This window comes from Entelurus aequoreus, linkage group LG07 (assembly GCF_033978785.1).
Source record: "Entelurus aequoreus isolate RoL-2023_Sb linkage group LG07, RoL_Eaeq_v1.1, whole genome shotgun sequence".
In the NCBI taxonomy this organism is placed as follows: domain Eukaryota; kingdom Metazoa; phylum Chordata; class Actinopteri; order Syngnathiformes; family Syngnathidae; genus Entelurus; species Entelurus aequoreus.
Window position 1 is genome coordinate 68,692,387 of NC_084737.1, and position 26,934 is coordinate 68,719,320.

General features: G+C 37.8%; 1 pseudogene; it reads left to right on the plus strand.

Moving 5' to 3' along the window:
- The first annotated feature begins 3,747 nt into the window (after positions 1-3,747).
- Positions 3,748-26,934, plus strand: part of LOC133654204 (neural cell adhesion molecule L1-like protein) — a 128,965-nt pseudogene continuing 105,778 nt past the window's right edge.

A 26,934-nucleotide genomic window follows, 5' to 3' on the forward strand; every position in this document is an offset into this window, starting at 1 on the left:
TGTGCAGGTAAGAAATATTAATTATTTCCATCAACAAGCCAAAATAGAAAATGGTGCCAATGGCACGGCAAACTATGGTAAAGCTTAGCAAAAGACTAGCCAAAACAGAAAAAAGAAGCAAGAAGAACCAATTGTCGCGTGTTGTGAATAAAACTGCCAGGTAGATTATGGCGCGTGATGCAGGAATAAATAGCTCTCTGATTAGGGACTGGAAGCAGGTGAGCGTCCCGACCACTAATCAGAGGCAGGTGACAATAATCAGCACCCATGGCAACAAAGAAAACAAACCCGGGTGCTGACACAGAACTAGATCAATAACTAAGGAAATACTAATCTTAAACAAAACATGATCCGGGCAACGGATCATGACAAAAACATGCGTGAACCTTTTGTGTGGGCTGAAATAAACTATCAAAATGATTGAGTAGCTCTCTGCAATTTTAATTTTGTGAAAGTAAGTATCAGAAGAAAAACGTTTGGAGACCTGTGAGTTTGTGTATTTCTAAGTAAACCCAATTTAAATTGTTATGCCACTGTTATATTCCATCAATTATCAGCTATGAAAACATCACAATATGTCCAAAAAAATCACAACTTCCATGTATGGTAACTGGTAAACATTGCATCAAATGTCTTTTAAAAAAATATATGTTTTTTAAAAAATTATCAAGGACAGTCAATTGCACCCCTTTTTGCAGCTAAATGAGATACAAATTGCATTAGAAACGTGTCTCATTATGACGCAGTGAAGTTTGCAGAGCTGTTGCAGGTGTACTTAATGAAAGATCAATATGGTGTGTAGCATATGTAAAATGCAAATACTTCTTCCCAACTGACACAGACCGAGTCAACATCCTTTACACACTTTGCTTTCATGAATATAGAGTTACTGCAAATGCAGTACAGGTAGGACTCAAACTAAACAAACACACATACTACCCCCATCTTATCCTCCAGTTATGACAACACTGTAGCCTATACAGGTATATTCTGTGGTAATTACCTTTCTAAAATGGTATCCATTTGGTTTTATTTCTTCTTTTTTTGTATTGCAGGTGAATTGTATTCACAACATAGGTTTGGCTAGGTTGCAGCTTTTACGTCACAGGCTGATTTTTTGTGCACGTGCACACACGTCTACAGGGCATGTCAGGCTGTGAGTGGTCATGCAGGTCTGATGGGCTCGGCTCTAAGTTGTTTTCTCTGCCTTTACAGAAGCTAAGCACACTTCAATCAGCAACAGGTCTTTTTGAAGTGATGATAGTCTGTTTTTGAACACTTTCTGTGATGAGAATATTGTGTTTGGCTCTATTCAATATCAAACGTTTGTGCTCAAAAGCTATAGCTTGTTGCAACAATGCAATATTTCAATGTCAACCTAATGTCACCAAGACCAAGACAATTTTTTATTTAAATGATTAAACGTTTTTATTAGAGATGTCCGATAATATGGGCCTGCCGATATTATCGGCCGATAAATGCTTTAAAATGTAATATCGGAAATTATCGGTATCGTTTTTTTTATTATCGGTATCGTTTTTTGTTTTTTTGTTTTTGTTTATTAAATCAACATAAAAAACACAAGATACACTTACAATTAGTGCACCAACCCAAAAAACCTCCCTCCCCCATTTACACTCATTCACACTCATTCTCACAGAAGGGTTATTTATTTATGTTATTAATATTCTGGTTCCTACATTATACATCAATATATATCAATACAGTCTGCAAGGGATACAGTCCGTAAGCACACATGATTGTGCGTGCTGCTGGTCCACTAATAGTACTAACCTTTAACAGTTAATTTTACTCATTTTCATTATTACTAGTTTCTATGTAACTGTTTTTATATTGTTTTACTTTATTTTTTATTCAAGAAAATGTTTTTAATTTATTTATATTATTTAATTTTATTAATTTTAAAGAAAAGGACCTTATCTTCACCATACCTGGTTGTCCAAATTAGGCATAATCATGTATTCATTCCACGACTGTATACATCGGTATCGGTATTGGTTGATATCGGTATCGGTAATTAAAGAGTTGGACAATATCGGAATATCGGATATCGACAAAAAGCCATTATCGGACATCCCTAGTTTTTATTTAAAATACAAACCTCAGTTAGTTTTTCGGCTTACACAAAAACACCCAATTTTCCCCAAATCTAAAAAAACTTGGACAGAAACAGTCTAATAAAGTTGCATATTTATGAAATTAGTTCGACTTCTCACTGTTTTGTTCTGCTTACATTGGGGCCAAATGGGGCGGTGGCCCAACAGATCCAACAGACATTTAACATGCAATGCTACCACATACAACTGCCAGCCATAATCATGTAAAAAAAATTAAAATAATAATAATATATATACACAGTAGCCCAAATGCAGCTGAGATAGGCTACAGCGCCCTCCGCGAACCCGAAAGGGACAAGCGGTAGAAAATGGATGGATGGATATACAGTACAGGCCAAAAGTTTGGACACACCTTCTCATTCAATGCGCTTTCTTTATTTTCATATCTATTTACATTGTAGATTGTCACTGAAGGCATCAAAACTATGAATGAACACATGTGGAGTTATGTACTTAACAAAAAAAGGTGAAATAACTGAAAACATGTTATTTATTCTAGTTTCTTCAAAATAGCCACCTTTTGCTGTGATTACTGTTTTGCACACTCTTGGCTTTCTCTCGATGAGCTTCAAGAGGTAGTCACCTGAAAGGGTTTTTACTTCACAGGTGTCATAGTTTTAATGCCTTCAGTGACAATCTACAATGTAAATAGTCATGAAAATAAAGAAAACACATTGAAATGAGAAAGTGTGTCCAAACTTTTGGCCTGTACTGTATGTTTCAGCCTTGGTGCTATTCAGTGTTAAAGTTGATGCTACATTTCATTAACTACTGCATTGAATATAAAACATGTTTTCCTAAGGACAATATATGAAAAAGACATGTCTTATATTCACAGTTTACACTGTATGTTCAAGGCATCATATACTGTATTTAAACCACTTCTACACAAGCAAGTCAGAGCTTTTCAAAGAACTTGCAAGTTAAGGAGGAGTTAAGGTGTCAGTGTCAGTCAATAACTATCAGGCAGCTAAAAATGATCAAGTTTCATTTCACTGATACTGAAAAAAAAAAATTTAGTTTTCATAAAACAGGTCCTGTCTTATGGCCAGGGTCGTCTTGAGATAATGTTGGTGTTAATATGCTTAAGAGTCGAGATAGACTACAAAAAGTACCAAGGCACAACAACATCATTTGTATTTGAGTTATGTGCTCCCATTCCTCCAGTTACTGTACAAGTAGCCTGGAGCAGGTCAAGGCAAAGAGAGTTCCCTCCCACAAAAGCTCTGATCTTCCAAAAGAGGATGACTCCCTTCTCCTTCAATGGAGCTCAGACACATTGCATTGAAATCGTGAACTCGGTGTAAATGGCCGTGCATAGTTTGTGGAAGGCGTGATGGAAGGATCTGGATATATATAAAAAAAAGAAAAAAGTAGGGAAAGAAATGTTTGTACTTCCTCTTTCATGCTCGCCGAGAACCCCCCGCAGTGCATGCTTTGTCCCAGTCATTGTCACAGGCTCAGAGAGCCTCTGTCCCCAAGTGAGAGGCTTTGGCGACATATGTCACTTGAGCGACTGTCCTGCCACCCCCTATAGGGTGTCCCAGCGGAAGGGCGGGCGGGAGGCGTGTTGGAAAGGGGGCAGGCCAGTGAGGTGGAGCAGGAACGGCATGTCAGATGTGTTAGTTCAGAGAGAGAAGTTGGAATACTCCTCTTGATTGTCCCGTCCCAAGATTTGTCTATGGAATTTTAGCTGTCCCCCATACACTGGATGATGTAGAATGACTCGAGACTTAGTAAGTACTTCTTATCAGATCTTTACTTCCTAATTGTGTTTGCACATACCAATAATATCAGACACTATGTAGCTTGTGCTTTAGTCTTCAAAACATGAGTGAGCAAGGATTAGATGTGTCGCAGCCACACTTTTTAGGCCCTGGCTTATGAGGTACAATCCTGTTCATTAAGGCCACAATCTGCCATGTCTTCAGGTGCTGCATCACTCAGAATATACATGTTTTCTCTTTACATTCCACCTTTTTGCTTTCAAGGTATGTGTCAGCTTTGCTTGAGTTATCATTAAAGTGGCAGCTCTGTCGATCCGTATAAAAAAGTAATTAGCCCTTCCAAAGTGCAAATACTGGATTTGTGCAAGTCAGTGTCAATCGCCACCGTCTTGTTTGTTTTTGTGTACGCGCGGAATCAACGGGCATTTGCGCGTCAGGTCTTAACATCTCATGCCGATGTTTAGAATTGTGAACATTCTGCAGAACCCCTCCTGAGGCATTAGGGCTCGTCGTTACTATTATGCTGGCGATGCATGGACTATCCAAAAGCTGTGTGTGGGCCTGCATCTGAGCCTGCGGTTTACAATAGTACTAGACTAAGAATGAAAGCAGCTTACAGCATTATTGCAGCATGAAAATGTGTGTTTACTACACTGCAACAAGCATCTAACCAGCCTTTTTTCCCAACAGTTTAATCCAGAGAAAGATAATCACAACAAGTTCCTATTGCATATAATTCTCTTTCAATTTGTTTAATTGATTCTAAATTTAAGCAGCTTATTCCTGAATCTAGTCGACACCAATTACCACATCACCCTGGTTCACTTAGATGAGGTAGCGCGCGCCGACTTGTGTCTTTACAAGTTGCACTCAGTCATTGTTAAGCAGCATACTCCATGACTGCTGGACATCCCTGTCTTTATTCTCCTGATAGCGGGATTAGATGCAGGGTGAAGCCATTTGGCACTGCCAGGGCTGCCGCCGCAGACTCCGCACTGCGAGAACTAAGCCGTGAAACACTGATGGGCTTAAGCCAATTTATAGTCTGCCATCTTGGATCTAGTCATCGCAGCAGACAGCAGCTCAGCCTTTGTGCCAGTTGGATTTACAATAAGCATTCCATGTCACCAGACATGCTTGCCAGTGAAAAAAAAACTAACAGGGTCATGACTGTGACAAGTGTTCTGTTGTGTACTTCTACAACAGCAACAATGGGGGGAAATACTGCTGATGCTTCGTAAGAGTTTGTTTAGTTTTCTTAAACCGAAACTAAATTGAAAAAGTCCAAACCACGGACTGTCGGCATCTTCAATTTAGTCAATTCAACCCGTGAGACGACGGCACAAGTTCAATAATTCAATAAGCTCCATTGCCTTGCGGGGTGTTTTCATACAAAACTTAAATGCCCAGGAGCCTGGCATGTGGCTCAGTGTCACCATCACATGAACAATGTGAGAAACCCAGGTGAGTGACCATGATGTGTACTTTCATGGCATCTCATGCACATCATTTACTTATATGACTCAATCCAGACAACCTTTCCTAGTCATGCTGCAGAACAAAAAAATTCAAAAAGCACAAAAAGTCAACACATATGGTCACACATAACACAACCTGCTAACTGAATTTTCTGGATACTATAAAAAAAACATCCCATTACCAAACACAATCAAAATTACACCCATTTAAATCCATCGCAAGGCATGATGGGAAATTGCAAAACACTCTCTCCACACGTATCCATGTTTGACTTTTTGCTGCTTGATATTTTTGATTGATTACAAAGCTCTAAAGAGGTCGTCAAGGAATTAACAAGGTGGGAGTTGAACTTTCACATACTCTTAATATTCAATTATAATAACAATTAACTGCATATCATTATTTTATTATAATACTCACACACACACTACATATATATATATATATATATATATATATATATATATATATATATATATATATATATATGTATGTATATATATATATATATATATATATATATATATATATATATATATATATATATATATATATATATATATATATATATATATATATACATACATACATACATATATATATATATATATATATATATATATATGTATGTATATATATATATATATGTGTATATATATATATGTATATATATATATATATATATATATATATATATATATATATATATATATATATATATATATATATATATATATATATATATATATATAGTTACTTTGCATGCAGTTGGCTTTCTGCCCCTGGCACTTTTTTTTTTAACCGATGTTGCCATTTTTAATATAAAGTATTGTAAAGTTCTTACTTATATCTGTCAGTAAACTCGCCATGAAAGCGCTAAAACATACCGGCGTAGTAAGTTTACATTATTCACCCAAGGAACTTTAGTTATTAGAGAGTTCCGGTTGTATAGTTTTTCACGGGACGCATTTCCGACGTTGTTATTGCACTAGTGAGCCACGGATGAGGGGATGCTCCTCCGTTATTGATTTAAGTAAAGTCTGAATGTCATTAAAACACTTAGCTCCATCTTTTGACACTTTTCCATTCCCGTCCTTGCACACTACACCGCTACAACAAAGATGATTGAAAAAAGACGCTACTGTAGGTGAGCCACGTAAATTGGGGAGCTCCACAAACCATGTTAAACTCAGATTCCGATATAACAAAGGTCTTAACTCATTCTCCTTCTATGCCAAATCAATATGGAATGCACTCCCAATAGCTGTAAAAGAAAGTGCATCTCTACCCTCCTTCAAAACCACACTAAAAGAACACATCCAGGCAACTACAACCCTAGACCCTCCCCTCACCACATCCCACCTCCCCGGATTGTAAATAATCAAATGTAAATAATCAAATGTATATACTTATTCTTATGCTTTCTGAGCTCACTATGTTCACTGCTCGCTGTACATATCCTACGAAGTCAGACCTACACTGTTTCAATGTCCATTTCTCAGATGATATAATTGTTGATGACTGAAGTGCTGATATCAACCAAACGTAACCCCCCCCGCCCCAACCCCCTCCACATCCCACCCCCGGATTGTAAATAATGTAAATAATTCAATGTATATACTCTGATGATGATTAACTTGTGTGATGACTGTATTATGCTGATAGTATATATTTATACCAAGAATTGATTAACGTGGACCCGACTTAAACAAGTTGAAAACGTATTCGGGTGTTACCATTTAGTGATCAATTGTACGGAATATGTACTGTACTGTGCAATCTACTAATAAAAGTCTCAATCAATCAATCAATCAATCAATCAAAATAAGACCGCCCACAAAACGGCGCATCCTGAAGCGACTGTGAGAAAGCAGCTTGAAGATGGTCTGTAAAACATCATCTATGCAACATTTTGACCAAAGAACCACAATTACATGTTATGTAGACCATAAGGAAGTGTTTTCAATTTAGAAAAAAATTATAATAATATCACCCCTTTAATGCGCCCTATAATCCGGTGCACCTTTTGTATGAAGACAGACCTGACTAGACCCGCTCATCGGCAGTGCGCCTTATAATCCGGTGCGCCCTATGGTCCGGAAACCCCAGGGAACCCTTGCTACACCTCTTACAATAAAACCTGGATCTCTGCTATCAGTCAGTCAGCGAGGCTGACTTAGCACGATGTTGCTGTTCAAATGCGACTGCAATGTTAGCACTTAGGCATGTGACATTCGGAAATCCGTGTTTTTAAACATCCAAAATATTACTTCCTCGTTTTTTTTTAAATGAAATATCAATGAAAAAGAAGATTTAAACAAAATGTGTTGAATGCTCGCTTCAGCCGCAGGTTTGCTGTTCCTATTGCCTAAACGCCGCACTGAATTACAGAACGGGAAGACAACCAGGAGCACCAAAACAAGGCAGCTAGCTAGCTAACCAGCGAGCTAGCGTATATATTGTCCCCTCCGTTCGCTCTGAGCCACAATGTTGACAACTGTCTTTTTTGCTGCTAATCATATTTGGATGATTACAATCCGAATACTGTTAATTTCGAACCAGTTGAAGTTCTATAACAGGGTGTCAAAGTCAAGGCCCGCGGGCCAGTTCCGGCCCGCGAATGAATGATCTATTGCCCCCGGGATGATATTTGATTAGAATAAGAACCGGCCCGCAGGCCACAGCCGCCTGCTGCTGTTTTGCACGCACAACTACTCCATCAGTGTTGGTGCTAGAGATTTTTACAAAATGGAGTCCCAGGGACCCTATCAAGTCATAAAAATGGGGTCCCACAGTAGATTGTTGGGGTCCTGCGTTGTTGTAACTGTTTTGAAAACAAATGATAAATGTATGCATTATCCTGTTGTATCTCACATTCTATATTGTGTTTTGGAAAAAAGTTGTCAGAAACATTACTTAATTTATTTTAAAAAATAATGCAAGAGAAAACACATGTTTATGCATATGTAAATGTATTCAGTTATAAACAATCATTCACTTTCTTCTTTTCTTCATGGATCTAAACTTTACTTTATTTTTATTGCAATAGTTTCAGAATGTGTTTGTTCTATTTTTGGCCAAAGTAAGACAAAGAAAACAACCTAAAGTTGTCTTTATTTTTTTGTTTTAATGCCATGATTTTAATAGTGCGGCCCGCGTGTGCACAGATTTTCTTCCATGCGGCCCCTCAGCTAAAATTAGTTTGACACCTCTGTTCTAGAGTATTTAATAGTAGCCAGCGAGAAGGTATATCTTGGACACGACGAATTGTAAACAGAGGTCACAACACCGGAAGTACATTACCCCATTGGGCGTGACTACAGGATAGCGTTGCCAAATGGGAAACGTTTTTCTCATTTCTTTGCATGCATGTTCTAGAATTGTATATTATATTTTCAATGATAATACTGGGCCCCATTCAGCAACCGTTCTTAAGAACACATTTTGTTCTTAGGCCCACTTATGAAGTTTTTAAGGATATTTTTGTATTCACCAATGTTTTCTTAGCTGGGATTTGTTTGTAGGTAAGAACAAAATTTACGAATGCTCCAAAGCACTCTTAGGTTGGCCTATTTCTTCTTAAGTGTGACAAGTTCCCTCACTGCTATTGTATAATGTTACATTAATATCATAGATAGATAGATAAAGATATATATATATAGATAGATACATAGATAGATAGATAGATATATAGATAGAGATAGATATAGAAAGATAGAGATATAAAGATAGATACATAGATAGATAGATAGATAGATAGATAGATAGATATATAGATAGATAGATAGATAGATAGATAGATAGATAGATAGATAGATCGAGATAGATATGGATAAAACAGACAGACATATAGCAAATGAGCAATATACACACACACACACACACACACACACACACACACACACACACACACACGACACACACACACACACACACACACACACACACACACACACACAATCATCAATTACCGGGGCGTTGATTTATATATTATTATTATTATTATTATTATAGTCTGCCCTACAGTTCACACAATACAGTACATGTTCCATACACTTCAAGCAGTAGCCTAAATGTAAGATAAGTAGCCCAAAAGGGAAAAAGCTTGTACTGACCTCCTGTAGCCTGGGTCTCCCTTCTGTACTGGGCAATTTTCTTTTTGGAGTCAGATTTTAGGTCGAACCATTTCTTTTTAATGTCCTCAACTGTGCGGACCTCGCCGCTTGACACCATGTTTACTGCATCGGTTATAGTGCCCCAGATCTTAGCTTTATATGTGCCCTTAAACCCCGAGTTTGCACTGCTGAGGATCACTAGTTAGTTTTTCCCTACTTCCTGCAGTAGAACCTCAATTTCTGAACCAAACCAGTTTTTCTTCCACTTCGGGGCTACCTCAGCAGTCCCCCCTTTCTTAAACTTATGTTTTGACATTATGTATATCCCCCGTGGGATAATACAAATTTCTCTTCTGTAATCTGTTTGTGTTTTCTCCGTGTGTCTGATGTTTGGCTTCTCCGAAGGAATTGTGCCCTTTTATGGGGAATTAAGGGCGTTTACCGATGCAAATTTTGGAATAAAGGGTGCTTACATATGCATATTGGGGGGCAAAGGGCGTGTTTATATGCAAATTATGATAGACTTGCACAAGCTAAAAGTTTAGCATTCAGCATTTTAAGAACACCAGGAGGGAACAATTTGGCCGTTTAAGAACACGTCATGAATTTGAATGGACTCCTCTTAGGAAATCACTTAGGAAGAAAGATAAGAGGTAAAGTTAGGAACTTATTGCTGAATGGGGCCCAATGTTCGTAAGTTTCTTTCGGGGTTTGTATGGCAGCACTTTGTGCTGGTAAAACATGTTCCTCTTTTTTCTCCTCAATGTTCCTCTTTTTTCTTAAAGAGTGCTCACAACCCTGAGTTTACCTTGGCAGATCCTTGCATTGGCGTTTGAACCTCCTAAAGGCCACTGTCCACTGGAGTAGACACTTGTATTTTGCATAACAGTGCAATTTTTTCCTCTGAAATGTTTTCCAGCTTCTTTGCATGCATATTATATAATTTACATTTTCAATGACAATAATGTTAGTAAGTTATTTAATAAAAAAAACTGAAAATTACTTACTTGGGACCTGTTAGTGTCAAAAAGACAGCCAAAGGAGGTGAGTAGACGAGAACAAATCAGGTAAATTATATTGTAAATATACACCCAATTGCAGGAAATGTACTGTTGATTTTGAAACAATAACTTTGTGGCTTGTGTGGCAGCATTTCGTGTCAAATTTTCCTCTTGTTTCGTCAGTTTTCCTTGTGTTTACTCAAAGGGTGCTCACATGTCTGTAGCTCCCATAGCTGTGTGTTTCTAACAGTTTGCATCCTCCTGCTCCACTCCACTCCTTAATGTCATGTTGCTGTCTGTGATATAAGACATTTGTTACGTTTGGTGCAGAATAAAAAAAAGTGGAAATAGTCCACCATAGCACTTCTGGGAGTCACTTTAGAAATGGTGTAATATGCAACTTTTAAGTTGACAGAGTAAATTGCCTAATTTGTTTTTGCTAAAATGTTATTTAAAACAGTGTTATTTCATCATTAATGTTTAAACCCTCTAATGCAGGAGTCCCCAAAATACGGTGCGCGGGAAGTCCCAGGTTAAAAAAAAAATATATATATTTTTTTTTCAATTATTATTTTTTTCAAATCTGTCCTTTCTAATTCATTTTCTACCGCTTGTTACTCTCGGTGTCTCCTAGCCGCTCAGGCAAATCATATTGTCTAAAAATGTATTTTCCACCGATAATGTAACATCATCGGCAAGTGCGCACTCTTTCCGTCAATTAGTACGCGAGAAATATATATATATATATATATATATATATATATATATATATATATATATATATATATATATATATATATATATATATATATATATACATATATATATGTATATATATATATATGTATGTATGTGTGGGGAAAAATCACAAGACTATTTCATCTCTACAGGCCTGTTTCATGAGGGGTTTTCCTCAATCCTCAGGAGATTTAAAAAAAAAAAAAATCTCCTGAGGATTGAGGAAAACCCCTCATGAAACAGGCCTGTAGAGATGAAATAGTTTTGTGATTTTTTCCCACACATACATATTACGCTCTACCACGGTAACGAGCACTATTTTTTTGGATAATCTAATTAAGACATATATATATATATATATGTATATATATATATATATATATATATATATATATATATATATATATATATATATATATATAAATATATATATATATATGTATAGTACAGGACAAAAGGTTAGACACGCCTTCTCATTCACAACACAAGTGATGGTCCCAACCCCATTTATAAAGCAACAAATTCCCCTAATCAACCCTGATAAGGCACAAATGTGAAGTGAAAACCATTTTAGGTGACTACCTCTTGAAGCTCATCCAGAGAATGCCAAGAGTGTGCAAAGCAGTTATCAGAGCAAAGGGTATCCCACATCCATGTGGGCCCAGTTATGGGAAAATAACAACCCAAGACCTCAACGGTGGAACAGGCGGAGGATGATTGCTAACCCTATGGAGCGTCACAATGGCTGGGATGGCGGATGAAGGCTGCAGCAGAAAAGGGTTCCCAGTCGTCTTGGACTCCATGCCACTGGACCCTGATCCTGATCTGTCAAGGATCCTGTAGTGACTGTCTGTGCACAAGTCTCCCCACGTTAAACAAAGTCACACACAGGCATCATCCATAAAGGAATACCCCCCCCCCCCCCCCCCCCCACCAGGAGGATCGTCATACTCGCTTCGAGTAAACGCCGATGAATCAGAGCAAAGGGTTGCTATTTTGAAGAAACTAGAATACAAAACATGTTTTAAGTTATTTTACCTTTTTTTGTTAAGTACATAACTCCACATGTGTTCATTCATAGTTTTGATGCCTTCAGTGACAAGAAAACACATTGAATGGGAAGGTGTGTCCGAACTTTTGGCCTGTACTATATATATATATATATATATATATATATATATATATATATATATATATATATATATATATATATATATATATATATATATATATATATATATATATATATCTGTGTTGGCCCTGCGATGAGGTGGCGACTTGTCCAGGGTGTATCCCGCCTTCCACCCGATTGCAGCTGAGATAGGCTCCAGCACCCCCCGCGACCCCAGAAAGGGACAAGCGGTAGAAAATGGATATACACTACCATTCAAAAGTTTGGGGTCACCCAAACAATTTTCAGCTGTGTGAACATGATTGCACAAGGGTTTTCTAATCATCAATTAGCCTTCTGAGCCGATGAGCAAACACATTGTAACATTAGAACACTGGAGTGATAGTTGTTATTATATATATATATATATATATATATATATATATATATATATATATATGTATATATATATATATATATATATATATATATATATATATATATATATATATATATATATATATATATAGGCCCTAGCACCCCCCGCAACCCCAAAAGGGAAAAGCGGTAGAAAATGGATGAATGGATATATATACTGTATATGTATATATATATACACTACCGTTCAAAAGTTTGGGGTCACCCAAACAATTTTGTGGAATAGCCTTCATTTCTAAGAACAAGAATAGACTGTCGAGTTTCAGATGAAAGTTCTCTTTTTCTGGCCATTTTGAGCGTTTAATTGACCCCACAAATGTGATGCTCCAGAAACTCAATCTGCTGAAAGGAAGGTCAGTTTTGTAGCTTCAGTAACAAGCTAAACTGCTTTCAGATGTGTGAACATGATTGCACAAGGGTTTTCTAATCATCAATTAGCCTTTTGAGCCAATGAGCAAACACATTGTACCATTAGAACACTGGAGTGATATTTGCTGGAAATGGGCCTCTATATACCTATGTAGATATTGCACCAAAAAACAGACATTTGCAGCCGGAATAGTCATTTACCACATTCGCAATGTATAGAGTGTATTTCTTTAAAGTTAAGACTAGTTTAAAGTTATCTTCATTGAAAAGTACAGTGCTTTTCCTTCAAAAATAAGGACATTTCAATGTGACCCCAAACTTTTGAACGGTAGTGTGTGTATATATATATATATATATATATATATATATATATATATATATATATATATATATATATATATATATATATATATATATAAATATATATATATATATATATATATATATATATATATATATATATATATATATATATATATATATATATATATATATATATATATATATATATTAATAGGCCCTAGCACCCCCCGCAACCCCAAAAGGGAAAAGCGGTAGAAAATGGATGAATGGATATATATACTGTATATGTATATATATATACACACTACCGTTCAAAAGTTTGGGGTCACCCAAACAATTTTGTGGAATAGCCTTCATTTCTAAGAACAAGAATAGACTGTTGAGTTTCAGATGAAAGTTCTCTTTTTCTGGCCATTTTGAGCGTTTAATTGACCCCACAAATGTGATGCTCCAGAAACTCAATCTGCTCAAAGGAAGGTCAGTTTTGTAGCTTCAGTAACAAGCTAAACTGTTTTCAGATGTGTGAACATGATTGCACAAGGGTTTTCTAATCATCAATTAGCCTTTTGAGCCAATGAGCAAACACATTGTACCATTAGAACACTGGAGTGATAGTTGCTGGAAATGGGCCTCTATACACCTATGTAGATATTGCACCAAAAAACAGACATTTGTAGCTAGAATAGTCATTTACCACATTAGCAATGTATAGAGTGTATTTCTTTAAAGTTAAGACTAGTTTAAAGTTATCTTCATTGAAAAGTACAGTGCTTTTCCTTAAAAAATAAGGACATTTCAATGTTACCCCAAACTTTTGAACGGTAGTGTGTATATATATATATATATATATATATATATATATATATATATTAATAGGCCCTAGCACCCCCCGCAACCCCAAAAGGAAAAAGCGGTAGACAATGGATGAATGGATATATATACTGTATATGTATATATATATACACTACCGTTCAAAAGTTTGGGGTCACCCAAACAATTTTGTGGAATAGCCTTCATTTCTAAGAACAAGAATAGACTGTCGAGTTTCAGATGAAAGTTCTCTTTTTCTCGCCATTTTGAGCGTTTAATTGACCCCACAAATGTGATGCTCCAAAAACTCAATCTGCTGAAAGGAAGGTCAGTTTTGTAGCTTCAGTAACGAGCTAAACTGTTTTCAGATGTGTGAACATGATTGCACAAGGGTTTTCTAATCATCAATTAGCCTTCTGAGCCAATGAGCAAACACATTGTACCATTAGAACACTGGAGTGATAGTTGCTGGAAATGGGCCTCTATACACCTATGTAGATATTGCACCAAAAAACAGACATTTGCAGCTAGAATAGTCATTTACCACATTAGCAATGTATAGAGTGTATTTCTTTAAAGTTAAGACTAGTTTAAAGTTATCTTCATTGAAAAGTACAGTGCTTTTCCTTAAAAAATAAGGACATTTCAATGTGACCCCAAACTTTTGAACGGTAGTATATATATATATATATATATATATATATATATATATATATATATATATATATATATATATATATATATATATATATATATATATATATATATGGTAACACTTTAGTATGGGGAACACATTCATTCAATTAGTTGCTTATTAACATGCAAACTAGTAAAATATTGGCTCTTAATTAGTCATTATTAAGTACTTATTAATGCCTTATTCTGCTAGGCCTTATTATACAACCAGTGAGCCATTAACTAAAAGTCTTCCCTCAATAACCTCAGAATTATTGCTTTTTAGTAACCCTAACCCTTATATGTTCCCCTAGTGTCCAAATAACTCTAAATTAAGTCTTTGTTACTTAGAATAAGTACCCCATACTAAAGTGTATATATATATATATATATATATATATATATATATATATATATATATATATATATATATATATATATATATATACACACAAAGCCCGGCCCCCGGCCAAACTGTCTTACCCCAATGCGGCCCCCGAGTCAAAAAGTTTGGGGACCCCTGCTCTAATGGATGAATTAGTTTTCATTATTTGATGGTGTAATTTATTTAAAAACTTGGATAAACTGATCAAACATTCACCTTAAACACCAATAGGTCACCACCAAATGCAATCAGTACTACCGGGTAACGACTTACGTAAAATCAAACAGTATGGCGAATTAGATTTTGATACGTTTGTTGCACGCGACGTCACATCCGATTGAAATCTCTGTACCGGTTCAAGCACTTGGCGGGCAAACATAGCGGCCTGCCACTGGGTAGTGTTGCAATTTTCCACGCCCAAAAAAATTTGACTCCACTTTTTTTTAAATGCGCTAACTCAACATTAATTTATATTGGATACGCCATATACATGCCAATGATTAGTATTTGTGATTTTACATACCGATTTCGTAATGAAAACTACAAGTAAGATACACATTACAATCAAACAGTTGGTGTGTGGTTTCAGTATAAACACTTTGTGGGGCTCAACAAAAAACAAGACTGGCCCATTCAACTTAATGCCAATAGACTTCTTGACTACGGCAACACATCTACAATACAACAAACAAAAATGAATGCATGCTGGCAAACAGACTCATAAGTGCAAGAAAACAAGACATAACAATAGGACAGCACAGTTGTCATTATCAGCTCTGGGCTAAATGTTGAATAACAAAATGATTACCAATGACATTTATTAACAAAGTAACACACAAAATGTCTGAAAATGTGTACCGTTGGTATCAATTCTCATGTACAGGATATTAGTACCATATGTGGTACTGCCATTCAAATGTGAAAGGTCATAATAGACAATACATGATTTCCCTTTTTCTCTCCGTTATTACCGCAGCCAAATATCTGCCAATTTACTTATTTTGTTTGGTTTGTAGTTGGTAAGTCATCAACCTTTTTTCCAACCTCTAAATTTCCAATAAACTTTTAAAAAGTGGTGACATGATCAAAGTAACAATTTAATACATTTCCGTGCAATCTAAAAAGTGATATAGGGATTCATTATCAACAAATTTATTTTCACTATAGGTCGTTACCTTGCATTGGGGCAAACGTTGTGTAGTGTCTTAGCGTTCACGTTCTTATTTGTCAACCAAAAAAAGTCAGATAGACATCTGTATTTCTTGCTTTGGTGGAAGACCGCACTCCACTTAAGTGTCATCATGTTTTTATTCATATAAAATGTCCTCTGCCTTAAAGTCCATTGACTGTTGCTTCCAGTAGATATGTGCTGGAATCCATGTCTGTGCAAACTTACATTTCCCCACCATGAAATAAGGATAACATTCGTTGTAAAAGAAGCATTTGTGTCATTTAAAAAAAAACATTTACTTTTTGATTAAGTGTTGTTAAAATTGAAGGTCTCTTGCGAATACACTTTAATATTTGTTATCGTTTCAGAAATTGAGTAACGCTTTGATAAACTCTTCTGGGTAAAACCCTCATTGAATTCCTAAGAAAAACACACACACATTAATAAAGCAAGTTGTTATCTCTCTGAAGCACAGCGTATTTGAAAACAGATTGTCAAAAGAGAATAGACCTTTAATGGGATTTATCGCAAAAAAGACTTGAGAAGTATCTGTGACTGATTAATGTTTATGGTATTCAAGTCTTATCGATTTAGCTTCCCCTGGCAGCCTGCCATTTTGCTTAAAGAGCTATTTTTAGAGTCCAATTTAAACACGGCCACCTTGTTCATTTGCAGAGTTGCAACTCATCATCTGGTCGGTTCACTCGGTGCTGCATTCGATTATAGCAGATGCTTACAAGGCCATTATCTTGCTGCTTTTACATCATAGTTCATTTTCTCTCAAAGAACACCAGTGGTTGACCGTGCTCTTATACGTCGCTCTGCAGGTACAGTGTGCCTTATAAAGTCCAAGGATTGCCTGTTGGTCTTCTTCAACACATTCCTATACAACTCTGTCTCCATTGACCAGTGGAGGGTGATGAGGCTGGCAGGGAGCTTCCAGCTTGTCCTTCTGCTGGTCCTCAGCTCCAAGGCCACAGGCCTCAATATCCCCCTTGAAGGTACAGTAGGCCGGTCATTGGAGTGGTCTTAATTAACTGTCCATCAAGAGAAGCTTTACATGGTGTTGTCTTTGTATGACAGTGGAGCAACTTCCTACTATAATATCTCACACATCTGGGCCTGTTATTGCACTTCCTTACGACAACGACAACATCACCATCCGATGTGAAGCAAGAGGCAACCCTCCTCCAGAGTAAGTGACATACGCTTGCTGTGCTAAGATTGTATTATAAAACGGTCACCGGCTGTACCAAACCTACCTTTTGTTTCGCTCAAACAGATACAGATGGACAAAAGATGACCTTGATTTTATTCCCCCAAAACCTACGACAATCAAAAGTGAACAACTTGACACGGATGGTACTTTTGTACTACAAAACAAAAGCCTTGGTCGGTTTCAGGGTAAATATCGATGCTATGCTTCCAATAAGCTGGGAACCGCCATGACCGAGGCCATTGAACTGATAGTACCTAGTAAGTTATACTCACAGTAAGTTTCAATGTTATATGCCTAACTCATTTTACAGTTGAAATGTATTTTATTCCAGTTTGTCATGCACCACTTTTTTTTGTCATTTGGTTAGTTATGCCAAAATTCCCAAAAGAGAAGATTGAACCAATTATTGTCCAGGAGGGGGAACCCTTTGTCCTCAAGTGTAACCCTCCAGAGGGATTTTCTCCAAGAAAGATCCACTGGATGTCCATCGGTAAGACAAGAAACATGCCTGTCTTTGATATGTTACATGGAACTGAGTATTGATTTGTTGGTTTTCGCTCCAATGTTTTTGTCCCTGGTGTCACTGCCTAAAGCAGTGAAAACCAAGTATGTTTGATGTATTGTCTAAAATGATGCCTGGGAAAGATGAAGCATTGACATTCAGGAGGATTAGCAACTGATTATTAGGTGATTATCAATACGTTTGACCATACATAAATAGATGACGCGCAAAAAGTGGGACTCATGCAATATATATATGAATATGATCATTGTAGCTTATTGATAATACAACGCCCAAATTCAGCACCTCATAAATAAATCCAAATGTCAGAAATATTGTAAATTGTTGGTTCGCACTATAATCAGCAAATTAAACTTCCTGAGACTTTAATTGTTTTTTAGTCTAAATTAAACTGCTAAAATCAATTAACTATTGTTTATATTAAAATGTATTGAGATGCATTTGTTTCTCTGTGTGTTTCCACCTGACATGTATACTCTGTATATGTACATCATTTATCCATTTTTTTAACGTCATTTTTTAAATTCATGTTACAAGTTATATATATTTTATTATTGAATGTATCAAATGTGATGAACATTTAATGGACCACAATGGAAACAAGCCTTTTGGCTTTTTGTGCCATCCATTTGCCTTTTTAAAGCATTACATGGATTCAATTCTTTAAGATGTCAATAAACTTCTCAATCAATCAATCAATGTTTGTTTCACTAAAGTGTAAGTAAATACAATACGAAACAACATGATTTAAAAACAAAGTATACCGAAATGACCTACAAAAGTCAGGCATTTGTTCACAGTGTCCAACAGTCACAAAGTCATACCCCCAGAAAATGATGAATTCATGAGTTTCGGGCGAGTCCTTAGGTCCATTTTAGCTTTAAATAACAATAAATAAAGAATACATGTGAATGTTTATGTTTAGCCTGTTAGCATTAGCATTCTGTTCACTCAGGCTGAGGCTAATAACTACACCTATGGCGTGTTAATGACTACTTTTAGTGCATGCAATAGAGTAAATAGTTAATATTTGATGTAATTTACCATCGTTCCACTCAATTATTGCATCTTCTTTTTCACATTTATCATTAAACAACAACGTCACAGAGTCCCAGGAGAACCTGGGGTCGCCGTTTCAAGGTCCGGCTCAATGCTGAATACTAGTTTAAAATGAGTAAGATGAGTAAAAACACTGCAAGATTGTTCCACTAATCAGCGTTCTCCAGTGCACAGTGAATATCCCTCAAGTCAAGTGAAATTAGTTCCTGTGAAACTATAATTGTCTGGGTAGTTATTGGTGGAAATACAGGGTGTATTTCATAAACGAGGGTAAATGGAAAGTTCGGAGTAAAAGTTGACCCCCTTTTTTTTCCTAATAGTCTTGAAACTTCTTTAAACGGATGACAGAAAGTCAGCCCTCAAAAGCAGCGCTGACTTTACATTTTCCTTTGTATTCGACCGGAATGAATAAGAATAAGTGCATAATTCTCCCAAGTGCCATACAATATAACTCAGTACTCAACGTGTTTTATGAGTTTGCTTTGTGTATTGACTTAACCACTGACTTAAGGCTATGGCTTAAATGAGACCGTAATTGAAGCTTCACTGACCCGAGACATAAATGATGGGTCTTTGCAAACCAGCACACTCACTGGTTCCATTCAAGTACACTTGCCATTGAAGTCAAGTCGGTGTATTTGGGACCACATTGTACAATCTTTTTTAACATTAATAAACACTGATACTATGTCAAGATATTTAAAGGCTTACTGAAATGATTTTTTTTTATTTAAACGGGCATAGCAGATCCATTCTGTGTGTCGTACTTGATCATTTCACGATATTGCCATATTTTTGCTGAAAGGATTTAGTAGAGATCATCGACGATAAAGTTTGCAACTTTTGGTCGCTGATAAAAAAAACCCTTGCCTGTACCGGAAGTAGCGTGACGTCGCAGGTTGAAAGGCTCCTCACATTTACCCATTGTTTACACCAGCAGCGAGAGCGATTCGGTCCGAAAAAGCGACGATTACCACATTAATTTGAGCGAGGATGAAAGATTTGTGGATGAGGAACGTGAGAGTGAAAGACTAGAGTGCAGTGCAGGATGTATCTTTTTTCGCTCTGACCATAACTTAGGTAAAAGGGCTCATTGGATTCCACACTTTCTCCTTTTTCTATTGTGGATCACAGATTTGTATTTTAAACCACCTCGGATACTATATCCTCTTGAAAATGAGAGTCGAGAACGCAAAAGGGTCATTCACAGTGACTTTTATCTCCACGACAATACATCGGCGAAGCACTTTAGCTACGGAGCTAACGTGATAGCATCGGGCTTAACTGCAGATAGAAACAAAAGAACTGACTGGAAGGATAGACAGAAAATCAACAATACTATTAAACCATGGACCTGTAACTACACGGTTAATGCTTTCCAGCCTGGCGAAGCTTAACAATGCTGTTGCTAACGACGCCATTGAAGCTAACTTAGCTACGGGACCTCACAGAGCTATGCTAAAAACATTAGCTATCCACCTACGCCAGCCAGCCCTCATCTGCTCATCAACACCCGTGCTCACCTGCGTTCCAGTGATCGACGGAGCGACGAAGGACTTCATCCGAACATCGATGCGGTCGGTGGCTAGCGTCGGATAGCGCGTCTGCAGCCAGCCGCTAATACACCGATCCCACCTACTGCTTTCTTCTTTGCAGTCTTCATTGTTCATTAAACAAATTGCAAAAGATTCACCAACACAGATGTCCAGAATACTGTGGAATTTTGCTATGAAAACAGAGCTGTTTGTATTGGATACAATGGTGTCCGAATACTTCCGTTTCAACCATTGACGTCACGCGCATACGTCATCATACATAGACGTTTTCAACCAGATGTTTCGCAGGAAATTTAAAATTGCACTTTATAAGTTAACCCGGCCGTATTGGCATGTGTTGCAATGTTAAGATTTCATCATTGATATATAAACTATTAGACTGCGTGGTAGTGGGTTTCAGTAGGCCTTTAAAAACAGTCTTCATTAAAAAATAACAGGTGCATTTAAGTCACTGGACTAAATGTAAATATAAAAGTTCAATCACACTTTTGTAGCTAATATAGTTTAAATAATTAATTAAATGTTCCCAAATTTAGCTCAATTTGTTTCACATTGAGCTTATTTTCTTCACATGTGAGTTATAAATATAACGGTGAATCTAAATGTTAACTCTTAATGTTGAATCTTAATGTTTAATGTAAATCTAAATGCTAAATCCAAATGTCTTGCTAAATGTGTAAAAGCTAAATATTAGGAAAAATTCAAATATCCTGCCGTTCCCACACCTCTGATCGCACGTGCTCGAGCATTTGAATGCGGATGTGCAGTGAAAACAAGGCCATCAAACAGCGGTGAAAGCTTTACTTCTGGGTCAGACATCATGAATGTAGCCTAAGAAAACAACACTTTTAATATTCTTGGTTTTTATTCATGTAATTATGCAGCACACAATGCACACACACACCTTTAGAGCTAAACATTTCAATGACCTGCACCGTTATCAGCATTAATCTGTCATTATTCAGCTGTTCATGTTTTGGTCCTTCTACATTACGAGTGGTCAGAGGTGTGGGGACCGTGGCATACTTGCAATTTTTCTAGATATTTAGATTTAACATTTAAATTGAACATTTACATGTAGATTTAACATTTAAATTTTGCATTTAGATTTAGTATTTGGATGTAGATTCAACACAAAGATCTAGCATTTAGCTTTAGTATTTAGATTTAACATTCAGAAGTAGCGTTTAGCTTTAGTATTCAGATTTAACATTTAGAAGTAGCATTTCCATTTAGCATTTAGATTTGATATGCACATTTAGCATTTACCGTATTTTCCGCACTATAAGGCGCACCGGATTATAAGGCGCACCTTTAATGAATGGCATATTTCAAAACGTTGTTCATATATAAGGCGCACCGGATTATAAGGCGCACCTATGCATCCAATAGATGGAGCTGCGCTAAAGGGAATGTCAACAAAACAGTCAGATATGTCAGTCAAACTTTATTAATAGATTACAAACCAGCGTTCTGACCACTCTGTTCACTTCCAACATGAATAAACAGTTGATTTACTCGTGTTTCGGTAAATCAAACGTTAGTGCAATCACAATGTAGTAACACTTGAAATAGTGCAGAGCAATAACAATATCAATAACTCAACGTTGCTCAAACATTAATGTCACACAACACAACACACAAAATAAACATTTAAAGCTCATTTTATGAAGTTATTCCTCATCCACGAATCCCTCGAATTCTTCTTCTTCTTCAGTGTCCGAATTAAACAGTTGGGCGAATACGGCATGAAGTCAGTGTCGCTGCTGTTGTCTAGCAGTTCAGTGACAATTCCTGCCTTCCTGAAAGCTCGGACCACAGTTGAGACTGATATATCAGCCCAGGCATGTACGATCCACTGGCAGATAGTGGCGTATGTCGTCCGGCGCTGTCTCCCTGTCTTGGTGAACGTGTGTCATCCGTGTTCTACTGCGTGACTGATCGCTTTGAGTTTAAACTCTGCGTCGTAAGAGTGTCTCTTAATAGGAGCCATTTTGGGGTCTTTACACAAACACACAAACGGAAATGAAACATCATATATCCCAGCGTGCTTCTTCTTCTACGGGGGCGGCTGCTAACCACAGAAGAAGAACTTCTTCTTCTACGGGGGAAAATGAAGTCGGTGGCTGCTTACCATAGAAGAAGAACTTCTTCTTCTACGGGGGAAAAGGAAGTTGGCGGCTGCTTCCCGTAGTTGCGAGACCTAAAGTTTATGAAAATGAAGTTAAGGTTTGTTGTGGCTCAATATTGGTCCATATATAAGGCGCACCGGATTATAAGGCGCACTGTCAGCTTTTGACAAAATTGGAGGGTTTTAGGTGCACCTTATAGTGCGGAAAATACGGTATATTTCACATTTAGATTTAGATTCAACATACGAAGGTCCTGCGTTCGATTCTAGGCTCGGGATCTTTCTGTGTGGAGTTTGCATGTTCTCCCCGTGACTGCGTGGGTTCCCTCCGGCTACTCCGGCTTCCTCCCACCTCCAAAGACATGCACCTGGGGATATGTTGATTGAGAACCCTAAATTGGCCCTAGTGTGTGAATGTGAGTGTGAATGTTGTCTGTCTATCTGTGTTGGCCCTTGTGGCGACTTGTCCAGGGTGTACCCCGCCTTCCGCCCGAATGCAGCTGAGATAGGCTCTGGCATTGAAGGTGTAGATTCAACATTTAGATTTAGCATTCCGATTTAACATTTAGTTTTAGCATTTCCATTCAATTTCTACCTCAAATGTGAAGATAATTAGCTGCATTTGACAAAAGTGAGCTAAATACTTAAAATATATCAGCTAGAAAAGTGTGATTGAATATCACTTCCGGCACCCCATAATGGACACTTCATTAGATACACCTAATGTTGGTCTGTGTTGTATGAAAATCAGTACCTTTGTCAAGTGAATACATACTGATAGGAGTTTTGATTGACAGTTTTGGCAGGTTTCTTTTTCAAAGGCACACAACCTACTCAACATCTCAATAGAGTTGGCGCACACACTTAACATTTCTTTACTTTTGTTTTCAGTCTAGAGCTCGCTCTTCTAAAGTTTTGCTTCTTTGTGCTCCCTGTTCTTTTTTGGCTTCCTCCGTCTCGTCTTTCTATGACACCTGCTCCCCCCGCTGCTCCCAAGTATGAACGTGCTTAGTGACAAAATCCTTCATGTGGGTCCACAGTAGTCCTTGTTGGGACTTGAGCATGTTCCACTTCCCATGTAAGACAATTCTAAGTTCTTGCTAGTGGGAAACTGAGGTGTCTGCCCTTATGGGTCATAATGTCAAAACAAGTCCAGTTAAATTGGATGCAAGTCTTTGTGGGCACCATGACCTGGATGACTGAAGACCTGCACAAATTCAATGTCGGTATTAAACCAACAAAGTCCCACCGAAAGCGTTGAAGGTCACAAAAGTTGAAATGCTGGTTTATACCTCACGAATGCAGATTTATGTGGATTGCATTGCGTATGTCATGTTGTTGCTTGAAAAAGTCCAACTTGTTGGAAATGTAATCGCCATACTTGCCAACCTTGAGACCTCCGAATTTGGGAGATGGGGGCGATGTTGGGGGGGGGGGGGGGGGGGGTTGAGGTGCAGGCAGCATACCCCTTCCCCTTCGAGCTTTTCTGGATGAAATGAAATTCTTTTTTCCAATCATTTTGGAACTTGCAAGCGTATTTCTTCTTCTTACTCGTCGTCGCCATGTCTCTTCTTCGTTCTTCTGCTTTGTCTCCTTGTTGTGTGTGCAGTTGTGCACTGAGCTCCGAAAGCCGTAGATGTTATTGTAGCGTCCCGGAAGAGTTAGTGCTGCAAGGGATTCTGGGTATTTGTTCTGTTGTGTTACGGTGCGGATGTTCTCCCAAAATGTGTTTGTCATTCTTGTTTGGTGTGGGTTCACAGTGTGGCGCATATTAGCAACAGGGTTAAAGTTGTTTATACCGCCAACCTCAGTGTGACATGTATGGCTGTTGACCAAGTATGCTTTGCGTTATCATTAAACCAGTTAGAAGGTCATATAACGTGTCAGCATTTCTTGACATCTTCGAGTAAAGACCATTGTTAAACCCGCCCAACGTTACATTGTTATGTGACTGGGCCGGCACGCTGTTTAAATGGAGGAGAAGCGGACGCCTGTTCAGCATGCGGCTGTTAAGGGGTGAAGGTTTCAGTTGAGAGAGGACGTTAAAGGCAGTGTCTTATAAGGCACGCCCCCAATATTGTTGTCCGGGTCGAAATCGGGAGAAATTCGGGTGAATGGTTGCCCCGGGAGATTTTCGGGAGGGGCACTGAAATTCGGGAGTCTCCCGGGAAAATCGGGAGGGTTGGCAAGTATGGTAATCGCTGAAAAAATTGGTTTGTAAAAATGGTCTTAGGCCCCGTTTACACTAAGCCGGATAAGGTTATCCAGGGTAAATCACACCTAACCTTATTCGTGTCCACACACAACAATGCCACCGTTTAAGACCCCCTCCGTCCGCCGGCGCAACGCGACCCAGTACGCATGCGCGGAAAATGCACAGGTCATAGTCATCTCCAGTGTTGCTTTGTGTGCAAGTTCTTAAATGTAACTTATCTGAACAATATCCAGTGTTGTGGTATTTCAATTAACTGGAATCCAGTGTGCTGTGGGGCCCTATTGTAGTGAATCACACCTGAGCCATCATAAATTAATAAAATCTTTATTAGACACGTAAACAATGTGATAAAGAACATTTTACATCAATCAAACTAGGGATCTAGATATCTGGTGAGGACACTCCTCACTCTTTTGCCTTCACCTTCATTGTCCATTCGTTTTTTGGTGACTTTATATACTCTGGACCTAGACGTTGAGTCCGCGACATACATGGCGGACAATAATACGGCCAGTCCAAATGCATTTGCCGTTTTCCTCGTTGGCCAGGTAATACAAAGCACACGCTACCTTATTCATCACATCTACGGGAGCTCGCATTCTCGTTGTCTCTCCTTCAACAAATGAACAACATTTTTCGCTAAGTAGAAACACAGCTGACCCGGCCGGACATTGGGAAGTTCTCTTGCCGTCTGAGAAGTGTTGTATCTCAAACAGCTGCAATCTTAATCTTTCTCTTAAGGTATTCATGTGTGATTTCCACAAGCGTCTGTATATGTAGAAGAAGGAGAAACACGGGCATGTCTGGATGACTCGCCTTCATATTTGCAGTGTTTACCTCCGAGTTATGAAACCGCTTTATTATAAAGCTGGCTGTGGCGTTTTCTTTCTGATCTCACTTCTCGTGTGGGCACGATCTTTCTGACGTCACTTCCTCTCCGAACTCACTTTGTAAACGATCAATGAGTCCATAGAAAGCTAAGTGCCGGAAATTCAAGAATTACACGGCTGACTTACCCGTGTAAAAATATGTCAGAGGAGGGGGACCTTAAATGCCGGTTTAGTGTGGCGGAAACGGGGCTTAGGCTAAATAATTATTCGTTTAAGGGGTTAAACGACTTAGTGTAGACATGGCCTTAGTGTAAGATGCAACTACAGTACATTGCAACAAAAAAAACAGCAATGGCAGACCACAGTGTAGTTGGGGGTATTGTGTTGCTCCAAATAACAAATGGATAGGCCTTCTTCATCAAAGTGTACATTTACTGTACCTTTACTGTGACCAGAAGAAACACGGTCATGTCTAATTATGATCACAAAAGAATATTAAATTGTTTTTTGTCAATACTTAAAAAAACAGGACGTACAAGCAGTTGGTTTGCATGCATGTAGTATTTCTTTGGACACCGACAACTGGCAAGCATATTACAGCACTTTCAGGTCTTTTTGCAGGCGAACAAGGATAATCGCGTCACCCTTTTTTTTTAGTAGTTGTTTTGTAAACAAAGTATTAAATCAATGATGGTGTGGAGGAATCAAAATCCCCGTATTTCTGAACTAAATAATCTAAAAAGTATGCTTTTGGATGACATTTTGGCATATTGTGTGAATGCTCTAAAGCAGGGGTGTCCAAAGTGCGGCCCGGGGGCCATTTACGGCCCGCAGGTCATTTTTTAATGGCCCAACGGCCCATTTTAAAATACGATTAAAAAAATTAAAAACATAAAAAGTGGTATGAAAGACCAAACAGGTGAAATGTAACAAGAAAATGT